At 41.5% G+C, this 24,474-nt stretch overlaps 1 protein-coding gene and 1 non-coding gene across 7 annotated transcripts in view; both read right to left on the bottom strand.

Moving 5' to 3' along the window:
* ST3GAL1 (ST3 beta-galactoside alpha-2,3-sialyltransferase 1) overlaps positions 1-24,474 on the bottom strand; it is a 152,045-nt gene that overhangs the window by 69,871 nt on the left and 57,700 nt on the right. The gene's annotated exons all lie outside the window — the stretch shown is intronic.
* LOC112545875 (small nucleolar RNA U3) lies at positions 16,818-17,033 on the bottom strand. The gene has a single exon (XR_003089447.1). It is a non-coding gene; the product is annotated as a small nucleolar RNA U3 (small nucleolar RNA).

The following is a 24,474-nucleotide window of genomic DNA, read 5'->3' as shown; positions in this document are numbered from 1 at the left end:
GAATTGGTCCCGTATCCCACAGCAGAAGTTGGAACAACACTGTCCACAAGTCAGTAGTTACCGAGTCAGGATTGGTACACCTATGTTGTTGCTACCCAGTTCGGGGAGGGTTTGCAGAGGTGCAGAACACTTTTGGAGACCTGCTATTTGGAGCAAGACATTTCCCACCACAAGACGTATCTTCCTGAGCCAAGGCTAAAATGGCTAAGTCGTTTTTTCTACATTTCATGTATGGTTTAACTCTAGTAACACCACGGATGCTCCTAGCAGAAGCAGGAGGCATGATCTCAACACAACGATAGCTGAGGATATGTTGTAACATTGGAGCCAAAGCTCAGGTTCGTGGGTGCAGTTCCCATTGGAAAGTTTGGGAGGATACAAATATGCATCCCAAGACAGAATTTCACCAGCATGGTACTTTCCCATATCCTTGCCCTCTCCTGCAGCCCTTTGGTGGTGAGGCAACGTAATTACTTTCAAAGACAGCCACTGAAATCTGCCTTCATTAGCATAACTGGTTCTCTTCCCAGTAGACCTCAGGACTCTCTAGGCAAAGGAATCACTTTGCTCATAATTGAACCCAAGCAACATCTGGGGTGTAATATGGGAGCAGCTTAACAGTGCACTGGTATCACTACACCATGTAGTTTGGAAGAGGAGGTAAACTATTGAATCTGATTGAAAATGAAGAGTGAGTTACTCAGGGAAACATTATCCATTTCAGAATAAGCTCACAACCTAAGGTTCACGCTCCCACTTGTGTCAGAAATGTTATAGCAACTTTTGAGGTGCAGTTTTCAAAAGCTCTTAGCACTGGCCTAAATCTGAAGTTTCTGATAAAACTCTCACAGACATCAATGGGAGCCCAGACAGGCCAGTGCGGAATGCTTTTGAAAATGTCATCTCTAATGGCCATGTGGCAGAGACTAGGGTTGATGCCTCATTTGAAACTAATAAAGCACCAATCGTCAAAAGCAGAGCTTTGTTTTTCAAGTGGGAGTGATCATCCTTTTAATCTATGTGGTTTGGGGGGGAACAGAGGAAAACCCCACATAGCTTCCCCTTTCAATAAAAATCTCTTCAGGGACTTGCAGAGAACCTTTTACTTCTTGAATTCAACTCTTGTAAAAATCCCATTCTCTTCAGCTTATTTTTAACGGATCATGGTTGGATTTTATCTCTTGCTCAAAAAAGAGAGGCCTGAGAAATAATGGTAGTGTCCATAAGTAAGTCGTTACAAACAGAGTTTAGCAGACAAGAGCCCCCATGGAGGGAGGAGACTGTCATATGACTTTTTATGTAGGTGATTCAGCAGTTGCTGAAGGGCGTTGCTGTTTTTCAGAAGCATGAGCAGGGACAGAGAAGGGTTCTATTAACAGTCATCCAGGTGCTTCACCCTGATAACTCAGCACAGTCAGCTCGGAATTCAACTAGTAATGGCTGCTTGTTCTCCCAGGGACACGGCCCCACTTAGCGAAAACGAACACCAGAGAAATAACTGCACTGTGACCGGAGTTCTTTTGATCATTCCCACATGTTCGTTTTAAAAAAGAAAAGAGCCTTTTAGTTCATAGATCTTCAACTGGTGTGAATCGATGCAGCACCATTGTCTTGAATCTTTATTTCAACAGTGCTACTCTGACTCACCCCAGTTGAGGATCTGGCCAATTATTGGCAGTACAAGTAATTTTCTTACACGGGCAATAGGAAAGAGTACAGGGTAGGGGAACAGAGCTGACACAGGCAGTATATCGGCTCATTAATGGGTTACAGGAAACAGATGTACTATGAGTGCAAAGTTATCTTGTATTACTTTAAAAACAAATTAAGTTCATCCTTCTTGGCCCAAGTCTCCTCTAACAGTTCGGCTTTTTAATATACTCCAGGCATTTCTCATTTCTGTAGCGGGCATTTGTTTTTTGTAGCCACAGCACTGACATGCATTTACTGGCTGCAATCATGACAATTTGAGAAACAGAACTGTGTCGAGTTTGAGTAACTCAGCAGCATGCTGATAATAATTTGAAGGCAAGAGCACCCTGAAACAACCTTGGCATCACCTTTTAGCACAGAAAATATTCATCTTAAAATCATTTAAAATACAGATGTTCAGTAATGACACCAGATTTGATTGGAGTGGAAGGCTGTATGAGTCTCAAACTATGGGCCCAGTTGGGGCCTGGTTTGCATGACAGAGGGATGAAATAAAAGGCATAGGGCTCCCCCTGATTCATTTGTGTCTGCTATATGCATCACCAGGTAGACATACACGAAGGGAAACAGGTTTTAAGAGCAGGGGCAGGGTAAGGGTGAGCAAACGTGCAGCATTGAGCCCAGTGGTGATATCACTTTAGGCATTTTTAGAGATAAAAGTAAAATAAATAAATAGATAAAATCAAATGAAACAAAAACCACAAGCCTAAATAAAAGTGGAATCCAACCCACACAGTGTTAGTTGTTCTATAATACTGTCTAGTTCCAATTTTGTTGTCATCTGTCTTAAATTTCAAGAACAGTGAGGTCACACTGCTGGGTCTGTGACAGCATGAATACATGTTTTGGACGCGTCTTAGCGTGCTCATAGTGCATTCAGCCCTAGACACTACAATTGGTAGGGTGAGAAAAAAAAATCAGCACACCACTTTCATTTCTGGAAAAACATCAAGAAGAACTTGACATTCTGAAATTCAAATAGATCTTCACTCCAAGTGACAAACTGAATACCTCCCTATCTCTTGTAAAATAATACATCTTGAAAGACAATGTCATGAACCAAGTATAAAGAAAAGCATGAGCATTTTCCCCCATGTGTTTAAAAATAATCTCCTTTGATGCTTCTGAAGTTATATTCTGAAGTTGACTGGGTTGGAGAAAACCAAGTAGAGTAGTTACTTCTTGAAATCCCTCAAATCAATAAGTTAGGTCCCGATCCTATTGTCTTACACCTCAAAACATCTCTTTTGATTGTCATCCTTTGCTGTAGCACAGAATTATATTCAAATTCATCCTGTACGTGGCATACACATCTCTTTCGATGGCTTGGATAGTTTGCATGTTCAAAACCATTTTTAAAACTCATTGCTTCCCATCTGTTCTGAGATTCTTTTTACAAATGTCTTCACACTTTTATTCAGATCTGAGCTCATCTGCAGTGCTCTCAAATGTCCAGAGGACTTAGAACGGGTCAATTTTTTTTTTTTGACTGAAGGATTCTGAGGTCGTGGCCATGATAAATGATGGAGGTAAAACAGCCACACCATCAAAGACACGTTGCTTTGTGCTCAACGTACAGCCTTACTAGTCCTGCATCCTGCTACAGTTTCATCTTCTAGGCATTCAATTATATTCTGAAAATTTACTATCATTGCCTCAGTGGCTTTCATTTGAGCTACCCATCCACTCATGTAGAATGCCTTTAGATGTAAAGATCTCCTTCATTTTTAAGAAGCCTGTTCAATTTCATCTACTGTATTAATCCTGTCAACCTCTTTAGTTGCCTGAAGTGAATCAAGTTCCTCTTCCCTTTGCAAGACGGTATTCTCTTGAACAAGTGTTTGACAATAAAGATTGTTACTTTTTCCTATTGACAGTTAGAGCCTGCAAAATATATAAATATTTCCTGCAAAGATGCTGTGATGGATAGGAGCAGTGTTGGCCAGCACCCGGTGACTAAGGGGTTAAACTCAGCTAGCTAGCAAGGGTGTTGGCAAGAAGCCAGAAGAACCAATGAAGGTATGTACAGAGCTGAAATGTGAATTGGATATAGATACCAAGTCCGCTCTTTCTTCGTGTGTATTCCAATTAAGGGTTGGAGAGAGCAGATGCAGGGACCAGAATTATCATTCCTATAAGAAATATTGGACATGAGAGTAAACTGGACCTGGAAATACGGATCAGCATGGATCATGAGTAGAGGGAAAAGTGTATCTAGTCACGATCAGGACAATTTTCTTTATTTTGGTTGTTTGGTTTGAATTTCTCTGTGTTGCTTTTTATATTAAAAATGAATACATTTGGACTGAAGCGCAGGAGTTGGTGGTGATGGAGGACTTCAGCTATCCAGACTTCTGTTGGGAAACTAAAATAGTGGGGCACAGATTATCCAGTAAGTTCTTGTACTGCATTGGAGACAATTACTAGGAGGGAAGTTTTTCTAGATTTGATTTTAACAAATAGGGAGGAACTGGTTGAAAATTTGAAAATGGAAGGCAGCTTGGGTGAAAGCGACCATGAAATCACAGAGTTCATGATTCTAATGAATGGTAGAAGGGAGAACAGCAAAACAGAGATAATAGATTTCAGGGAGGCAGATTTTAGTAAACTAAGAGAGCTGGTAGGTAAGATCCCATGGGTTGCAAGACTAAAGAGTACGTCTACACTGCAAGGCTATGTCAGGATACCAGAGGTGTCTTTCGAACTCTGTGTCTTTTGAACACATATACTATTGCAAAATATAATGGACCCCGCTATTTAGGCATCCCTGTAAATCTCATTCCATGCGGGATAAGAGATGTCTCAAAATAGGGTATGGCTAGACTGTGGGGCTATTTTGGGATACCAGAGGGATCCTGAAAAAACTCCGCCACGTCCAGGGAACACGTTTGCGCGTCTGCTTTTTTTTTTTTTTTTTTTTGCAGAAGAGCAAACGTGCCCTTTCAGAACCTCCTGTATTCCTCGTTCTATGAGGAAGAAAGTGGTTTCTGAAAGAAGGGTCTTTTCCAACATTTGGACCAATCTAGATGGGCCAAATGTCGGAAAAGCCTCTTCTGACAAAAAAACTGGAAAAAGGTATGCAAAATGCCTTTTGCGTACCATTTTCTGACAAAAACTTGTCGTGTAGCTGTACCCATAGTGTGTCATTTCAAAATAGAATAGAAATAAGATACGCAATTTGTGTAGTGCATACTGGATGGATGGATGGATGGATGGATGGATGGATGGATAGCATGGTAGGAGACCACCTTGGCTCAACCGGGAGATCTTATATGATCTAAAAATAAAAAAGGAGTTGTATAAAAAGGGGAAACTAGGTCAAATTACAAAGGGTGAATATAAGCAAATAACACAGGTATGCAGAGGCAAGATTAGAAAGGCCAAGGCACAAAAAGAGCCAAATCTAGCTAGAGGCATAAAGGATAACAAGAAGATGTTCTACAAGAGCATAAGGAGCAAGAGGAAGATCAAGGACAGGGTAGTACCACTGCTCAGTGAAGAAGGAGAAACAATAACAAGAAACTTGGAAATGGCAGAGGTGCTCAATGACTTCTTTGTCTTGGTTTTCATCAAGAAGATTGATGGTGATGGGATGACTAACACAGTGAATGGTAATGGAAATGGGATAGGATTAGAAGTTAAAATAAAAGAACAAGTTAAAAATTACTTAGAAAAGTTAGAAGTCTGTAAATCATCAGGGCCTGATGAAATGCATCCTAGAATTCTGAAGGAGCTGATAGAGGAGATATCTGAGCCTTTAGCTGTCATCTTTGAAAAATCATGGAAGTCAGGAGAGATTCCAGAAGATTGGAAAAGGGTGAATATAGTGCCTATCTATAAAAAGGGAAATAAGAGCAACCCAAGAAACTACAGACCAGTCAGTTTAACATCTGTGCCAGGGAAGATAATGGAGCAAGTAATTAAAGAATCCATCTGTAAACATCAGGAAGATAATAAGGCAATAGGTAACAGCCAGCATGGATATGTAAAGAACAAAAATGAGGAGTACAGGATCTGCCGAAAAAGCTCCCCGCTGTCTGCAGAGCCACGGCTACACTTTACTTTCACTTTCAACGCTGAGCCTGATTTGCACAGCATCAGAACCTGAGTATGCAAATGAAGCCAGGGATAGTTAAATCCCAGGCTCATTTGCACTTCCGAAGTGCTTGATTTGCATCCCTCTGTCAGCCGTCTAGACCCAGCCAGAGAATGGGAAGAGATTATCTAAGAAGGAGTAATACAGAAAGAGCGTGTCTAAACTACAACCCTCTGCTGACAGAGGGATGTAGATTAGGCACATTACTATTGCAAATGAAGTGGGAATTTAAATATCTCGTGCTTCATTTGAATAAAAATGGCCGTGGCATTTTGCCAGCAAAAAGCAGCAGTCTACATGGGGATCGGTCGACAAGGAAAGCCTTTTTCCGACCAATCCTGTAAACGTCGTTGCACAAGGCAATTCTTATCAATAAACTAGGCAAATACAACTTAGATGGGGCTACTATAAGGTGGGTGCATAACTGGCTGGATAGTAGTACTCAGAGAGTAGTTATTAATGGTTCTCAATCCTGCTGGAAAGGTATAACAAGTGGGGGTCCACAGGGGTCTGTTTTGGAACCGGCTCTGTTCAATATCTTCATCAACAATTTAGATATTGGCATAGAAAGTACGCTTATTAAGTTTGCAGAGGATACCAAACTGAGAGGGGTTCCAACTGCTTTGGAGGATAGGGTTATAATTCAAAATGATCTGGACAAATTGGAGAAATTGTCTGAAGAAAACAGGATGAAGTTTAATAATGACAAATACAAAGTGCTCCACTTAGGAAGGAACAATCAGTTTCACACATACAGAATGGGAAGCGACTGTCTAGGAAGGAGTACAGCAGAAAGGGATCGAGGGGTTATAGGGCACCACAAGCGAAATATGAGTCAACAGTGTGATGCTGTTACAAAAAAAGCAAACATGATTCTGGGATATATTAACAGGTGTGTTGTGAGCAAGATACGGGAAGTCATTCTTCCGCTACACTCTGCGCTGGTTAGGCCTCAGTTGGAGTATTGTGTCCAGATCTGGGCACCACATTTCAAGAAAGATTTAGAGAAATTGGAGAGGGTCCAGAGAAGAGCAACAAGAATGATTAAAGGTCTAGAAAACATGACCTCTGAGGGAAGACTGAAGGAATTGGGTTTGTTTAGTTTAGAAAAGAGAAGATTGAGGGGGGACATGATAGCCGTTTTCCGGTATCTAAAAGGGTATCATAAGGAGGAGGGAGAAAACTTGTTCATCTTGGCCTCTGAGGACAGAACAAGAAGCAATGGGCTTATACTGCAGCAGAGGTTTAGGCTAGACATTAGGAAAAAGATCCTAACTGTCAGAGTGGTCAAACACTGGAATAAATTGCCCAGGGAGGTTATGGAATCTCCATCTCTGGAGATATTTAAGAGCACGTTAGAGAGACACCTGTCAGGGATGATTTAGATGGCGCTTGATCCTGCCATGAGGGCAGGGGACTGGACTCAGTGACCTCTCGAGGCCCCTTCCAGTTCTATGTTTCTATGAATTCATGCCTTTCGTCCCCCATCCACTATCTAATAATTGTTTCCAGAGATTTTCTCTGTTTTCTCTTTTTAGTTGCTCTGTAACTCCAAGCAATCAAGCATGCTTTATCAAGTATATGTTTTATTTTGTTAATAAAAATCACTTTAAGGTGATGGTGATGATTTGATTCTTATGTCCTGGAAAATAACAGCGTTCAGCTACCAGAGACGGCAGCTTGTTTTTCTCTCTTTTATTTCAAGCTCTTTTGGGGCAAAAGAGCTTGGGGTACACCTTGGGAGAGGAATTCAACCACTGGGTTTTTTTTTGAAAGGGTAAATCACTGGATGGTGGCAGCTTTTGTTTGTTTGTTTTCCTCAGAGTCAGTGCATCTGTAACTCTGGGGGAGTTTTTGTAAGCAAAGCCTATAGAGACAAGGCATTCAAAGCTTCTTGCAGTCCCCATTTTCTGCACTCGGGAGTGTTAAAGAGGGGATCAGCCCTGAGAAATGAAAACAAATAAACAAACAAAAATAACCCCATCCCCTATCAGGTCTTGACTGGACCAAAACTAGGTTCGTTTGATGTACTGGGTAATGTACATATGCTGTCACCCTTGCTTGAAAGATACTCTCTTTTTGCTTACAATCTTCCATGCACTCCAACCATAACACAAGCCCCATCATAACCCTGTCCAAACATGTATTTGGGATCTAATCTGTATTTGCAAAATACAATATTAGTTAACTAGTCACACAAGAATGTAGCATCTGCCTCATTTACTGCCACAAAGCTTACAAAATGCTCTTTTATGTCTGCTTTTCCTGTGAAAAGATCAATATTAACAAAGTGAAGCAAGCTTGTCATTTGATCAAAATGGCTAATATCCATGGATGCATCTGCAATGACAATAAAAAACTTAATAACTTGGCAGCCATTATGTATGCCCATCTTGGTTTCTAATATTAAAAGACAAATTAATCAGTAATGGTCTTGCTAGAATATTTGATTATCTTGGTATCACTAAATTGCTGGTCAAAAGTTGTATTACGTCCGGTAACTTAATGATACTCAAGGAAATACCACAACTGTTGCTCCCCAGAACTTCACAGTGGTCACAAAAGGGGAGACAAAATAGCTAAAGTTTTGATTGTGTCAAGCAATATTTTAATTCTTCTTGCTATTTCATAATATTTTCAGGTGCTTGTTTATCAAAACATGCCTTGGTATTACGATCCTTTACAAATTGGAAATCTGCCACATGACTGCACATGCTGTTTCCTCCTCCCATGAAAACTTACTGACTTTAGCATATTCTACCAATCAATGTTAACCATGTAGACTTTTGAGTTTCTGTATCCCATAAATGTGGATAGCATGAATAAACAGACAGATATGCTAAGCTACTTGACATGCAAATCCACATGCAATGTGTTTTTCATTCTGTATAATGAATATAAAAAACAAAGGTTCATGGGGGAATAAAGGAAATGGTCCATTTGCCATGTCACTTTCATTGGGTTAGCAAGGACCAATTGGTACAAGCATATGTAATTGTTCAGCTGATAAAACGGAATTTTGAAAGTGACATATCAGATGGAAATATCAAACCTATTCCAACAAGATGACTGTTCTGACCTGCTTTGTTGACCTGCTCATCTATAGAGCCCTGGATTTTGTTCCTTTCAAGGTCATTTACAAGATTTTTGTTTTTTTGAGGGTTTACAATTATCTATGGGATCTTTGGCTTTGATGATCTATGGCCAGCAAGGTCTTGGTTGTGATAGTTTCAAGCAAAGTTGCTCTGGAAATAGCATGAGGTACTTACACAAGCACAATTTCAGTGCTACTGCACGAAGCGTTTTCCTGACTTAAACCTTGACACATTGACAGATTCAAGTTTGCTGCATTGAGAGGCAGCTCTTGACTGCCTACTTCAGATTGCAGGGTTTGATCAGAAAGTTTACAAAATGATAGTTTCTGCTGCTTACGATCTTTGGAGGGCAGTGTGTAATAACAATCTTTTTCTTTTCATTCTCTAGAACTAGGCTTGTGTTTGTACTGATGGTTTTCATTTTCAGAAATCTTCCAGTGTGTGAATTACTAAGCTGCAAGTACAGACCGAAATAAAGGATATTTTTGTGCTGCTTCAATTCATCCTTCAGTGTGGGGTTAATCCTAAAATAATTGTGGCTTTACGATGCAGAATCTAGCAGAGATAAGTGGAAGTGAAGGCGGACTGGCTGGAGAGAGTGCCATGGGGCTGAAAATAGGCTCAAGTATGTAGACACATACAGGTCTGAATTGACTCTTCTGGGCCTGGGGCTATTAGATTTTGTGGGGCCACCTAGACTATGGAGGGGAGGAAAACCTGAGGGGTTCTGCATGCAAGAGGGGATTGCGGCCTGAGGCAGGAAAATGTGTGCAGGACAATGTGTGCAGGACAGGGTGAGGGCTCTGGCGTGGGACTGGGGATGAAGCGTTTGGAGTGCAGGAGTGGTCTCCACACTGTTATGTAGACATACCCATTGAGAAAAGCCTATTTCCGGCCCATCAGGAACAACAATGAAGAGGCCATTATCAAGAGACAATTGAGTGGGAGAGAATGGTCTCCTTGTGCTACAAAAACGCATGTGCCCATGTCATCTGATGCTGGAATCCATCTTGAATTTTATACTTTTCCAAAAGGTGTGGGTAATCGGACAAAAGGCTTCTCACCCTAGGAAAATTCTATATAAGGCAAGGGAGGCAAACAGTGGTTGTCTTCAGCTGCCTTTACAGACTGCCTCCCAACCCTGAGAGGATACATGAAAATACTTAAAAACAAAAGAACTGATAACAGGGGTAGAGAAGAACTGCTGGACCCAAGTCAGAAAGAAAAGCTCTGGGCTTGAGAAGAACATTACAATGAGAAATGATGTTTTGTAACAACTTCTCTTAGCGTATTAGGATTAGTTGGTGTGTTTTGTTTTATTTTGCTTAGTAATTTACTTTGATCTGTCTGTCATCTCTTGCAACCACTTAAATCCTATTTATATACTTACTAAATCACTTGTGTTTATTATTAACCCCACTGTAAATAATTGTTACCTGGGGGTGCACGGTTCACCTGCTATTTATGTACAAAATGAAATCCCTTATCAGTAGCTCATCCATGGATAACATCTCCTTTTAGTCCCTCGCCTACCCATCATTCCAAAGGACTTGGCTGAAGTGTCATCTGACTTGGTAAGTAGCTGGGCTGTTACTTAATTCCATTTCCCAACTAACTTCACCAGTGCATCTGCACCTGCTAGTGACTGTTGCTTCTCAAGGCTCACCCTCTCTCCCCCAAAATGAGAGTTAAGGAAGATGCAGAAGACATATAATTCATTTCCTTTGCATAAAAAACACCTTTTCTGTTCTTGCTTTGGCTTCACAGAGCTAAGTGTGCTGGGGACAGAGAACTCGAAGAAATGAAATTTAGTGAGGCAGGATAAAAAAAAAAAGTCAGGATTCCTGGCTGATGTTTCCAGCTCATCTGTGAAAGTCAGGTCTAGAGTCTAATCCCACCCTCCCTGACTGGTTATTGCTCAGTACTGAGCACGTTATTTAACCTATCTGTGCTCAACAATACCTCATTTGTCAAAGGATTTAATGAGTGTTAGGAGGCTAAATATAAGGACTGCAAAGTGCTTTCAGAAGCCACACCTTCATTTGCTGTGCCAGAGATCGATCTTCTGTCATTTGATTTAGCAGGTCTAGTTAAGACCCTCTAAATCAAATGCTGAGGGCAGCTCCGGTCAGCGCTTGTACTCCTCACAGTTGCAAAGAAGTGATAACATTAATATGGGACTGAGATAACAACTGCAGCTGTTGGAACATGAGGGATGTCTCTTGCTGAAAGGGACATTCAAGAGGGAAGATGTGTGATGGAGATTAGCTGGATAGATCTCTGAAAAATCCTTGTTACCAAGATCCTTCCATGCATACAATAGCCCATTGTTCTGGGCTACTGGGCATACATTCTCAAGAGATCCATCAGCAAGGAATCCCCGCTACAGAAAGCCAACCTGAGTGGAGCAGCAAAGGGAAACAGAGTATAATTTTGTTTCTTTGGTGCCTTTCCAGCCTGTTTTTCAAATATTATCTAAGCCTCACAACACCCCTGTTAGGGTTGCCGTATTTGAACTTTTAAAAAAGAGACCTGTATCAGTATCTACCCACTCACCTAGTATTAATGTGTTATACTACATCATTACCTACTACATAACACATTATTACAAGGTGAGTGGGTAGATACTGATACAGATACTTGAACTTCCTGAGAGGGAGTATATGGTAACCCTAACGCCTGTGAGCACCACCACCTGGGGAAATGAAAGCACTGAGATGGCAAATACCTTTTCAAACATGTCTGCTACATGCACGTGGCTTGATCCTTGGGGTGTCCAACTTGAAGCATGAGACCTGATTTCTTTGGGAGTTCTGAGCAACCACCATTCTAGGGGCAATCAGCCACACGGTGCTTCAGGTTAGGCACCCAAATCAGTGGCCACTTTTTGTTGCTCAAAGTGAGTGGTTTATAATTATGCAAGGAATCCAGCCAGGAATGTATTCTGAATCTCAGAACTTCTGGCCCTTCTCTCCCCCTCCCCCCACTTTAACCACAAGACTGTTTTTCCTCCCTCTGTTGCTTACTTAATTAATTAGTGGATATTTGTACAACCATTTGTACAACCATTAGTGGATATTTGTACAACCATTTGAACCATTTGTACACCAATGAAATCAGTGATCTTGCTCATTTGGCTAGATTTCACCAGAGAAAACTCGCAAAAGGATAAAGTGTAAATGTGGTTGTTACTCTCTGGCATCAGCACCATTGCATAATGACAGTAACTGGATCTGAAACGGCTGTCCTCTTTTCATTGACAGCAGGCTTGGTGTGGAGAAACCTTAAGGCCTGATCATACAAAAGTAATAGGAGAGGGAGTTATGTAGCCCCTTGCAGAGGTGTTGGGAAGTCACATTGTTTAGCTGGAAATCTGAAACTAAAGCCCAGAGCTGTCTGAGGTAGCTTTCTTTTGCCCAAGTGTGAAGTTATGCTTATTTACCCTGTAAATTCTTTGAGTGACGGTCCCTATTATATTCCACTAAGGGTTATGCGCATGCACCCACACCTGAAACTGTTAAAAGTAGTAGTGTCCATTAGTCTGCACTAGGGATGTAAAAAAAATGTGGTTAAAAATCCCGTTGTGGGCTCTGCAGTATAATGTTTATAAGCAGGCTACCAGCCCCGCGTCTGGGGAGCTGGCTTTGCTGCCGGTTCTGCAGTATAACTTTATACTATGGAGCCCCCAGTGTGGGGGAACAGGAGCCGGCATGTAACTGTAAGGAAACTGATAAGCTGATGCTTATCGGGTAACCATTTGAGCAGTTACACTTTGACATCCCTAGTCTGTACATGTGCCCGTGTTCCGCTCCACAGTTTGGATGGAGGCGAGAAAGGGTGGGGCAGACTGATCACACTCTTAGTTCCTTCTCATTGTTGCATGGTCTGTGTTGGAGCTTCTGGTGTTCTCTCGTCCCTTGAGATGCATTTTCCCTCTCTCACTAAAAAGGCCATTTGTTCTCGTCCACAGTTAGCACTTAGCAGCTTGAGTGTTTAGTAGCAATTTTATTAGGACGTAGGACTTTGGGACACCATCCTGGCAGTTTCCTGCCTTATCTAGCACAATGTAACTGTGAGCCAGGACTGGGGCTCCTGGGTGCGACCACAATACAGTAATAAAGATGGCACTGCAGGGGAAGCTGTTTTCATTTTCTTTCTGCTGCACAATGCCAGCGTAACTGGGGATGGGAGAGTGGCAGCAGCAAAGCGAGTGAGCGAGAGGTAGCATTCTGCTATGAAAGGGGGAAAGCCTTCAATAAAAGGCACGGTGTTCAGAAAAATAGAGATGTGACAGTGTGTGGCCAGGTGAATGGGCTCCTTTGTGTTCTCACAAAGCCATATTGTGTATGGCTTGTAGCAGGTATTCTGAGATGCCCCGTGGAACCTCGCTCAGGTTCACAGGAGCATTGCTGAAGGGCCGTGGCTGGTTAAAGGCACCCGACTCTCCAGGCAGCAGCGGCAACGATGCCAAGGACATGTTTGGGGTGTGGCTGTTGCTTAATCCTGCAGTGAGAGAGCAAGGCAGCCCCAGCGTTAGAGTTTCTGAGTGGGGAGCACCGAGCAAGTTTCAGTGTTTTGAAAAGGGTTTATTTGTTTTAAAAAGAAACCAGCCCCTTGAAAGCTGAGTGGCTTGAGAAAGAAGTGCTTCCTGGTTCCACTTTGCCGCTGCTGAGCAGATGTGAGTGCTGGCAAGGGACTCGGGGCAGTTGCAAAGGGTCTTAATCGCTCAGCATCATGTGAATGATTTAATTCACATTTCACTCTTGGATCCTCGGGCTGAGTCATTGTGTAGTTTTCTAATAGACAGGAAGCTGGGTGGGGTGCTCTTTTGAGAGGAAAATAAAGAGGTTTGTCCAGCCACACTGGTCAGTCGGGACCAAAGCCTGCAGCCTGGATTGGAGCCAATACAGGACTTTCTGGTCCGCCAACTTCCAGGGTGAACCGTGCAAAGTTTCACTAGTGTTACTGAGATATTTGAGGATCTGCTATACCATAAAATATAGATATGTATATAGTTTTTCCCCTATCACAAACCACTTTATCTCACAATGGGAGTATATCATGTGATTGACCACTGAAATGCAGCTACCTCTGAAGTGAAACACAGCAGCTGTGTATAGTCCCACAACAGAGGAGTCAACAACAGTGAGTGAAGAATGCTGTATTCAGTTGCAACAACAGACAGAAGCTGGTGGAAGAACTTGGCTGGCATCCCGGGGTTAACACCCATGTTCCATGGAATATGCTCAGGAGGCCAGAGAACTCGTCTGAGAGGAAGCACCTCCAGCAGCAGAGTGGCCCCTATGGCTGTGGTAAGGCATCTAATCCAAGCTAAGTTGCACCATGGAACCCCTTTCTACAATAGCAAAATGTTCTCTGAAAGGCTTCCCTGTCCCGCCCCAGCTTTGTGCACTTGATGGCACGTTGTTCACAGGCAGGCCGCATAGTTAGACTGGCTAAACAAACCACAGTTCAAGGCTTGTCACACTATTCAACTGCTACTGCCACAAAGTGCTTTACAAACAGCATGACAAAGAGGCTGGTCTACAGAGCGCCCTGTGCAAATAGACCTTGCGCTGCGCTCCACTGCTAACTCATCTTTAAAGCCTTCTCCTTCACCTCCCTTTACAACCTGAGTGTTCGCACTTGGATCACGTTGCCATGGCAGTAATAAAAAAAAAAAACCCACAGACACGTTACTACTTCTTCCTTAGAAAAAACCCACAACAATAATTGGTATCACTGTGCAAGGTTGCTGGCATTAATTATACATAAATGCAGTTATACCTGCTATAATAACAGTGAATTTATAGCACTAAGCTGCATGCTGCTGTTTAGGCCGATGAGGCTGTCACAATATGATGAATATAGGAAGCAAAAAAGTGAGGGGTACAGCAATTTGTGTTTATTGCCTTTTACAGTAAATGTTTAAGTACAATAAAACAAGGACTTAAGGCATGTGCGCGCGTGCGTACACACACACACACACACACACACACACACACACACAAATACAAATATTCCACAGTCTTTATAAATGGATGGGCCCCCCCCCCCCCCCCATTTTGGCTTGACATAAGAATTCATCATTCCTTGGAGAAGCAGTACTACGAGAATACAAATAATAGTCAACTATACATTTCAGAAAGTTTGTCTGTTTGTCTCCCAGCTGGGAGACATGCACAACTACCGCTGGCTGTGCTCACTCAGTAAATATGGAGAGGCACTTCTCATCTGGCCCCAATCTGCTGCACTTAGAGATGGCTGGAGTTGTCTTCTCCCCCCAAGGCAAACTGCATACTGAACCCCTCATTCCCAGCCCAACCACAGAACAATGATCTAAATGAAGAAAAACAAAACTTGTTTGAGATAAGGACCCGAGCAACGCCAGGTAAAACTTCTAGTAGTAATAACAACCGCCACCAGGTAGGCTCAGGATGGAATGGGGGGGGGGGGAGGGAGCTAATTACAATGTAACTAGCTAGGAGAAGCCTGCTTAGCAACCCTAGGCCTATAAAAAGAGCAATGCCGCACCACTAGCTTCTTAATAGAAATTGCTAAATCTGCACACATTTGGTAAACATTTCTCAGCGTGAGGGGAATAAGGACACGTTTGCTATGCTGAAGGTCTTGATTTTCCTGATCCCCAAGACCTTGTGTAGAAGTAATGAGCACACATTCAAAATGTCATTGCTTTGCCACTCTGGCAGGATGAATGGATTATTAGGAAACCTTGTAACATGCTGGTTTCTCAATGAAGAAAAATCTGCTGGCATGGTAGTAGGCGGTCAGCTGCCAACTTATCACCCTTGGCAAGATGTGGGGGTGGAAGAGGGCTGAGAGACAGGTGTAAAACCTTTCACAACATCAATTTGTTAGAAAGCAAGAAAAATGAGGAGGATGTGAAACATCTGGTGTGATAAAGTGAGTGACAGCCACAGAGATATGTGCTGGCTTTCCTTCTCAGATAAAATTCAAGTGCCCATTTCATTCTCTGTCCAGCACTACCAGGAGACTGTATGGGGCACAGGTTTGGGTGTTTCTAGGATTGCCAGTGCTCACTCAGAGCAAGAGCCTTTCTGCATTAGGGTTATCTACTTCTCCTCTCTTTCTATGAACTATGGCATTATTTGAATGAACTTCTCTACGGTTTGGGGAGCTTTTAGAGTGAACATCACCATGACAGAGCTAGACCTTAAGTTGGCCCATTAAAAGATAGTACCTCACTCAACCTGTTCCACTAAGATCCTTACAACTACAACACCACCGTACACTAGGGATGCTAGATATAGTGTAATTGAATAGTCATGTAACCGCATGAAATTTTAGTGGTTTCGTGACTATTCAACAGCCCCCGGGGAGCCCCCTGCCACACCACACTGCTGACTCTCTATCAGAGGCTGCCATGCGGGGTGGCAGGCAATGTTCCCTCTAAGATTTTCCATCCATGAGCAGAGTGAGTTTCATCTTTTGCACCCATATTGAGGTCATGTGCGCTTGCTCAGCAGTGTGCCACTGTAGCACCCACCAGTTATTAACAAATATCTTAGATATATGTTATGGAAGAAGGAATACTAAAACGAGGGATAACTGACATCATGCTGTGGCTATTCTCTGCTCCCCTCTCCCTGGACCAATGGGGAACAGATGGGGGAACAAGGCATGAGGTAGACGCAAGGGGCTGGCTAGGTCCAATGTGAGGAGCACATGAAAAAAGAGACCCACAGCCAGGTGAGGGAGAAGCTGCACTAACCAAGGGAAGCCTGACTCTTTCCTGAAGGCATCAGGACCAGAGCAGTACAAGTGAAGCTAGGATTTTTTTTTAAAGTGGGGGTAGGGTGGGAAAAAAAATGTGAAATCATTACCACTCTCTCTACCACAAAGCTATTTTAAAACTTTTTTTATAAGAGCCAAGCACTCAGCCTGTGTTCTCTCCCTCCAACTTCCCAAAACGAAAGAAGGAACAGTCATCAATAACAGACAGCAGCTGCATTAAAGCAATGTTGTCTGCTCACCTCCCACTCAGAAGAGAACACTTTAACTCCTCCTTGGGGTTAGCGAGACCTACCACTTCCAGCTGCCCTTCTCTAGTTACAGACTATAGAAATGATCCCTGAAAGTATAGTCAATAGGACAATGCTCGGATACATGTTCACACTAACGTGCATAAGCTTTCTTCTCATGGTGAATGTTTTCATACAACACTTAGAAAACTAAAGAGCACAAATAATGTTAAACTGCTTATCCGCCAGATTTAGAAATCTGTATATTAGAATATACTCCATGTCCCTGTCGGGGACTTGAACCCGGACGGCCTCTGTTCGTTGTCTGACCGCAAAGAGACAGGCAACACCAGCAAGATCCAATCACAAGCTCTTTATTGAATGGTGCACACAATAATAGAGAGCGGCCCATCTCCAAAGAGAACCAGCCCCGATTTCATTTACAGGTAGGCTTATATAGACAGTTCCATCACGTCATAGACTATTCGCCCAAGCAGCCAACCTCCCTTTATCAGTTAGAAACCTCTAATACCCATGCATACCTGGCCAACTATACATCATGGCCTTAAGCAATTCATAATGCATCAGCAATTCCTTATCAGCCCAAAAGACAGGTACTGGGCAATAAGGAGACAGTTTGTTATGGTCAAAGGAGAACATAAACAGGGAGTTTGGAACAAACGGGGAGAGCAGAAACAGGGAGTCTTCTTATCAGTTCTCAAAACAAACTGTTCCTCATCACAGCAGGTACAAAAATGCAGCTTCTTGCTTATCTCATTTTGCCAACTTGAGCAAGCGCGTAGGGTGCGTCCCTGCTTGAACCTATCTCCAGTTCTGTCCAGGGACTACCCAGAAACCTTTGTTACATTTGCTTTAGCATAACTGCACTAGGCTTATTTTCTAGGGCCTAACATCCCTATTTATGGAAACACACCTTGGGCTCCTCTGTATCACATGACAGTTATCAGACACACCTCCCGATTAGCATGCGGAGCACCTGGCAGCCAATCAAAATCTCTTGCTTTTACTTCTGAAACTGCCGCGCCTTGGGCTCTACCACATCACATGACAGTTATCAGACACAGAGGATGCTGACAGGTCAGAAACAGTCTCTGCAGCTGTTTCTCCCCCTTGCTCTCAGTCTGCTCTAAAAGCTTTTGTATGACGATGATGATGGCTTCATGTTACTGGAGGCACTGCACTAAAATAAGTGGCCCTCAACTTTACAGACAACTGTAGCCCTTCCAGGAGTTATCTTGCATACCCACCAAGTGTCACCTCATTTAATAACGCCTTACTTACAAAATCAGACTTCATACAAAAGTGTCAAAACTCTGCTAGCTGTTATTGAGAAATGATTTGCTTTCTCATTTTTACCATACAAAAATAAAATAAATCAACTGAAATATAAACATGGTGCTTACACATCAATGTAGCGTATATAGAGCAGTATAAACAAGTCATCATCTCCATCAATTTTAATGTGTTACAACTGTGCTCATGCTTTCTATGTAGCTGTAGCCAGACCGGAACCCCCCTTGTAACATTCATTTTTGCTTTCCTGGAGCATCCAGGGCACACAGAGCAAAAGGCCCAGGCTGTGTGACCGTGAATGGCTGTAAACAGAGATACGCCAATTGCTAACCAAGAGGCTGCCAAGGAGTGCCCTTAACTCAAACCCATATTGATACAAACATACATCGATCCGCGGGGGAAGAAATCTCTCGCCCAGTAAAAAAATGTCTAGTATTCACAATTTACCGTAGTTATCTCTCTTGCAAGTGAAAATTAACTTAAAACTTGCTTGTAAAAACTGGTGCCACAAAACGGACCAGTACAATTCGGCATCTTAAATAAGAAAAAGAATACGGGCCCCCAGGGGTATATAGATGGGTCCAGCAGCACATTTTCTCTAAGTGTCAATCTACCATCTATCTGCTGGTCAGGTTAGGTGTTTAATCTCCCGAGGTTCCAGAGGGGATGCCCACCTCGTATTCGTCTTTCCTAAAAAATTCGTCAGCCCTGGCCTAACACGCTGAAGTCAAAAGGCACAAAAAAGGGTAAAAATTGTACCTGAATGTGGTCCTTTGCTTAAGTATATATATACATAGTGTTAGAGCTCTTTAAAGATTAAGCTGTCACTTGGTACCATTATATATATATATATATATTTGCTAGCATTTAAAAAATAGAGCAATAGCCATTGTAACCATATGCTTTTATAAATCTTTTAATAAACCTGTAACTGTTTAAGCTTTAACCTAACTCCTCCAGTTGCTGTAACAAAACCAAGCACAATTTAAAAAAACTTCAGCCGGTCATAAAGGAACAAACATAGGAAGAGCTTGGGCGTTTGGATCTGTGTCACTCCCAGGTGACCAGATCTGTTGGGGCACCTTTTCAGCCTTTCCTAGGCTGCCCGCTGCAAAGGAACCCCTGTGTTCTAGCAGCTAAAATCTAAGGTGTAATAAGCTCTTGCTATATAACGGGGCGTCTGTTGGCCTGCTGGCCACCCTCTGCAATGGAACCCCGGTCCTAGCAGTAAAAACACAAATGTTAAACCTTTTCTCACACACACACACACACACACACACACAGCCCTAACCGTCGGCTAACAAAATTGGCGTAGTCGGCAGGATTGTGCTATTGGTTCAAATACAGCAGCATGAAGCCAGTCACGATTGACATGGATTTTAGCTGTATAGAAAAGGAGTTTGCCCGAGAGGGATGGGGCAACCCTAAGTGGGATAAAGAGATGTTAGGGAAAGGCGCTTGCATCTGGCTGTTAAAGGGTGTGTGGCAAGCAGCCTGCTCTAGCTACTGGAACTTAGAAACAGAGCTGATAAGGGTGCAAAGAGAGAGATACGAACTCTTGGAGCAATGCCAGAACCTGGATACCCGGGTGCGAACCCTAAATAAGGACATGGAGCACCTACAGGAACGGCTCCTCCTGAGGCTAGAGAGGGGAAGCAGAAAGTAATTAATGGAGAAAAATGAGCTTTTGGAGCTGGCTTTAGAACGTTGCTGGCTCAAACACCCGCTCTCCTGCCTTCCATTGTAACCAAGATAAAACAGTACAGCATTCCAGCCGAAGCTATGGCTCCGGTTTGTAAACTAATTAAAGATCTGGAAAAACGGAGAATCTTAATTTGTACCTACTCCCCGTATAATTTGCTCAGGAAGCATGCTCACTGGAAATGAGCCCCCCCTCTCATAAGAAAGCTCTGAAAGACAGCTGATAACAAAATACGCACTTATCAGTGTATGGGTTCAATTTACCCTAATGGGTCCCATTTCATTTGTACCTTACTGTAAAAAACACAGGGATGTCCTATGCCTTATGGCAAAAAGGAAAAACTGTACCCTGCCGCCCCATACAGTTTGGCTCGAAGTTATGGCAGGGATCACAGTTAAATTACACGCTTTATAAAAAGTGCTTTTAACAGCCTACACAGCACTAAGAAAAACAAAGGAGCTAACCCAAGCTCAAGCCATAACACTTCACACTCCTCTCCCAATCATTAAGCCCATATTGAAGGGAAAGGAGTTGCCACCGAAAATAGCCCAAAAAAAATAACTGTCCAAAGATAAGCGCTCTATTTACACTACAGACTTTGCTGCAGCATAAATGTTATAAAAACCCTATGCTAAAAAGTTTAAAATTAGTAATAGCTAACTGCAATAACACACAGTCAAATTTACCTACTAAAAGAAATCAGGAGGTGTGGAGCTAATTAAAAAGCCCACCCTCCTTACCAAATTAATACTAAACAAACCTGTGTCATTAAAAAAAGTCATTTAGCAAAAATCAGGATGTATCAGAAAAGAAAAAAGCATGTAAAAGTAAAAAGCAAACTCCAAGGGAGTGTAAAAAAAATTAAGCAATTGTAATATGTAAAGGAAAACCTGCTTTAAAAATAACACCTTGTTTCTTTAAAGCCTCTTCTCTTTCTTAAGCACTGTGCAAACCATCTAGGCAAAAAAAAAAAACAATCAAATGTAAACATTTGTCTACAAACACTTTGTTAAATCTGCAAAAAAAAAAAATTAAGAATTCTACTAAAACTTAATTGGTTAACTGCATAAAAAAATAAGCTCTATATATTGTAACTTTATTTTGTGGGTTTCAAATAAACTAGTTTTATTTTGTTTTGGATTATGTCCTCTTGCTTAAAATTGCAAACAAACAAAGCACAAATTAGTTAGTGCTTGTGTTAGGCATTCAACTTTTACGGTTAAATTTGCTCTCTCAAAAAACCAAGTTATTGTTTTAAAAATCCAAACTCTAAAACTTCACTGTGTCTATGTTCAAGGCTAAGTTAATAACACTTTTAGCTTGCTCTCAAATCCAAGGTTGTAAGTAAGTGCAAACTGCCTTTCTGTTCTGAAGAGGTGTAAAACTAACTGTCCCTCATAAGTAAGCCTGTAACATTGTACATATAATTCTTTTTAGAAAAATAAAATCTTTTTGCTTGCAGGAACAGTAACTGGCCAACCAACACCTTCTGCTAAAAAAAAGCATTATAGCCTCACACATTGGCTGTGTCTACACTGGGACGCTTATTTTGGAAAATCAGCCGCTTTTCCGGAATAAGCTGCGAGCTGTCTACACGGACCCTTGAATTTCCGGAATAGCAACGATGCTCTACTGTACAAAATCAGCCGCTATTCTGGAAAAACTATTCTGCTCCCGCTCGGGCATAAGTCCTTATTCTGGAACTCTGTTCCGGAAAAGGGCCAATGTAGACAGCCCAGTAGTCTTTTCCGGAAAAGCGCGTCTACATTGGCCACAGACGCTTTTCCGGAAAAAGGGCTTTTCTGGAAAAGCAGCCTGCCAATGTAGACACTCCTTTTCCGGAAAAACTGAAAACGGAATAGTATTCCGTTTTAAGCATTTCTGGAAATTCATGCCAGTGTAGACACGGCCACTAAGCCTAATCTGTGGTACAAAAAAAAAAAAACTAAGGCATGCCACTATTGGGGAAGGCTAGCAACTCAAAGGTAATTCAAGGAAGTGAAAGGTCACAAGTACCGATAAAGCACCCTTGTTCTAGGAAAGTTGTAGCTCACTCGCCCATAAAAGTATTAAGGAACTAGCTGTAACAGGTTCCCCTAATAAATCTTAGGCAGTATTTTAAGTTATAATAGGCCACCCCAATGGGGGTAAAAATGTTTTCTTGTCTTTCAAATCATCAAAAAGCACTGGTGCCAGCTGAAAAAAAAACAACAACAAACAACAACAACAAAAACCATGGTTCTGTGTCATGATACAATAAGTTTGTGTTCTGTCCAAGCTTGTCTTGTGTGTCTTAATTGTAATACGTATTGCAAATGTTGTTGTGTATAAAAAATTGTTTTTTTTAATAAAAAAATACTTTAAGTAAAGCAAAAGCATAAATTTAAAACCAACAAAATTAATAATTGGGCCCAATCAGTTGGCAACTCTAAACTTAGTCAATTGGCAACTTTAAACTTCAGTAAAAAAATAATAGTTTAGTAATTGTTTAGGCTAAAAAAATGTTAACAATGTCTCCACAGGTAAATAAAAAAAACCAAAAAACTAAAAAGAAGCAAAAAGTGCATCACGTAAACAAAAAACTAAAAGTGGGGTACCAGCCCTCTCCCCCACCAAATTGGTTTTGCTTTAATAGCTCTAAAGCGCCAAAAATAATAAAACAATCTATAAAAAACAACACGGGCAAGTAAAACATCAGCATATTTAAGTAAAGCTAACCACAACAATAAAAAAACTAGTAACCTCACCATTGCAATAACAGCTACTTAACCTGCTACTCATTGGTGCCTAATGCCTTAAAAAGCCTCAAAAATTATAAAATTGCATGGGTTAACAATTAAATATCTGTGAACCATGCTTGGTCCTATAAAAAAACCAGTGACTCTAGTCAACGTAACCTCCTTCAAGTCACATACATAAAAAAAATACACGCTAATAGCAATAAAAATACATGGCCTTGGGCCACCCCTCATTCACACAAAATCATTTTGTTTATTGTAACAACATAAACACTACAAAAATAAAAAATACACAGTCCTCTAAGTTAAAGTTTGTATAAAATGTTGTGGAAAAAAAGCTAAACACTAACATCAGGCCACTAAAGTTAAACCTACTAACTCCCACTGGGGCTTACCACTTAAAGCCCAGACAAAGGTAATCCCTGAGGCATGGCTGTCATTTGTTAAACAATGGCCATTGCTAACTTGCCGTATTATTAACCAGTTCCTTAAGAACAAAATAAAGCCTCCCAATTGTGCATTATGCCCTAAACAGACCCCTGTCCCAGAACCAGAAGAACTGTAACTAGTCCTTACCTTGGTGATGTTCCACACTGGTATAGACCAGCTGTGTGCTAGACTGGCTAATCAAATTGGTAAGTGCCTAATTAGGCAACAACGGGGCTTAGCAGATACCATCGCAAATTGGTTTGGGCCTAAAAACTCTGTCAGCAACACTTATATCATAGGCCCAAAATTGTATAAAATCCAGGCTGGTAAATGCAGTAATATCCAGTGCCTGTAAAGGCCTAAACACCAGCCAAGCTAACCAACTAATCCTAAATAGTTTAAAGAATTTGTCCAGCTCTGTGTCCACTTCACTAGACCTAACCAAATATTTAAACCAAAAACTAATTAAATTGTTAATTAATAAAACTAAATTAAAAAAATTAAAAGGCCAGTATTAAAAAATAAAATAGCTTTAACCACCCAACCCTTATGGTGGTAAGTCCCCATCTCCCCTGTGCCTACCCATGGGAGTGGGGAAGTAAAAAACCCATAAAAACCCACAAATGGCAAATAAAAAAACAAATTAAATACTATAAAGTAAAAATTAAACAATCGGCAAACCCCTACAGGCAGTCCAATCAGTAAGGAATTTTTCTCTACAGGAAAAAGTTCTGCTAGCCCCACTGTACCACTCAAAAATTCTAAATATGCACCCAAAAACACTGTGGTAATTAAACACCTCAGTTTAAAAATGCAAACCCGCATACTGCACTCCTACAAAAAAAAAAAAAAAAAAAAAAAAGTCTAAACCACTGCAAACGCTGGGCTAACACCAATAACCATTACTGAGGCTTGGATTGTATCCAAAACCGGCAAACTTTTTGTTTTATTACAAAAAATTAAGGCAATGGCCCTAAACAGTGCTCCAGTGGGATGTATCCCTCCCAGCGCTGGTGTGAATCCAAAAAACCCTTATAAACTTTTTGTATATATACCGCTTGCAATCGCTGTTGTTATAAACAAAACTATAAAAAAAAACCCTAAGCTAAAGCAAAACATGGTACTCCAACTCGCCATGGTCTTCGTCCTCATCCCAACTGCTACTGCTGTACCAAAACACCTTACTTAACTCCTCTACTAAACTAAAAATCAAGTTTGTCCCTCTCAGCCCAAAACAACTAGTAAAACAAGAGCAACATCTTCCAATAAAAACCGGTGTGGTTCAATAACAGCAACCACCGCAATCCTCAAAATAACTTTGGGGGAAGGCAAGAAAAGTGGCAACAAACAGTATGGGGTAAAACATGCTGTAACTAAAAATGTA

The sequence above is a fragment of the Pelodiscus sinensis genome, chromosome 2 (genome assembly GCF_049634645.1).
Source record: "Pelodiscus sinensis isolate JC-2024 chromosome 2, ASM4963464v1, whole genome shotgun sequence".
NCBI lineage: Eukaryota > Metazoa > Chordata > Testudines > Trionychidae > Pelodiscus > Pelodiscus sinensis.
The sequence above is the reverse complement of the archived record's forward strand: the minus strand, read 5'-3'. Positions and strand labels throughout refer to the sequence as shown.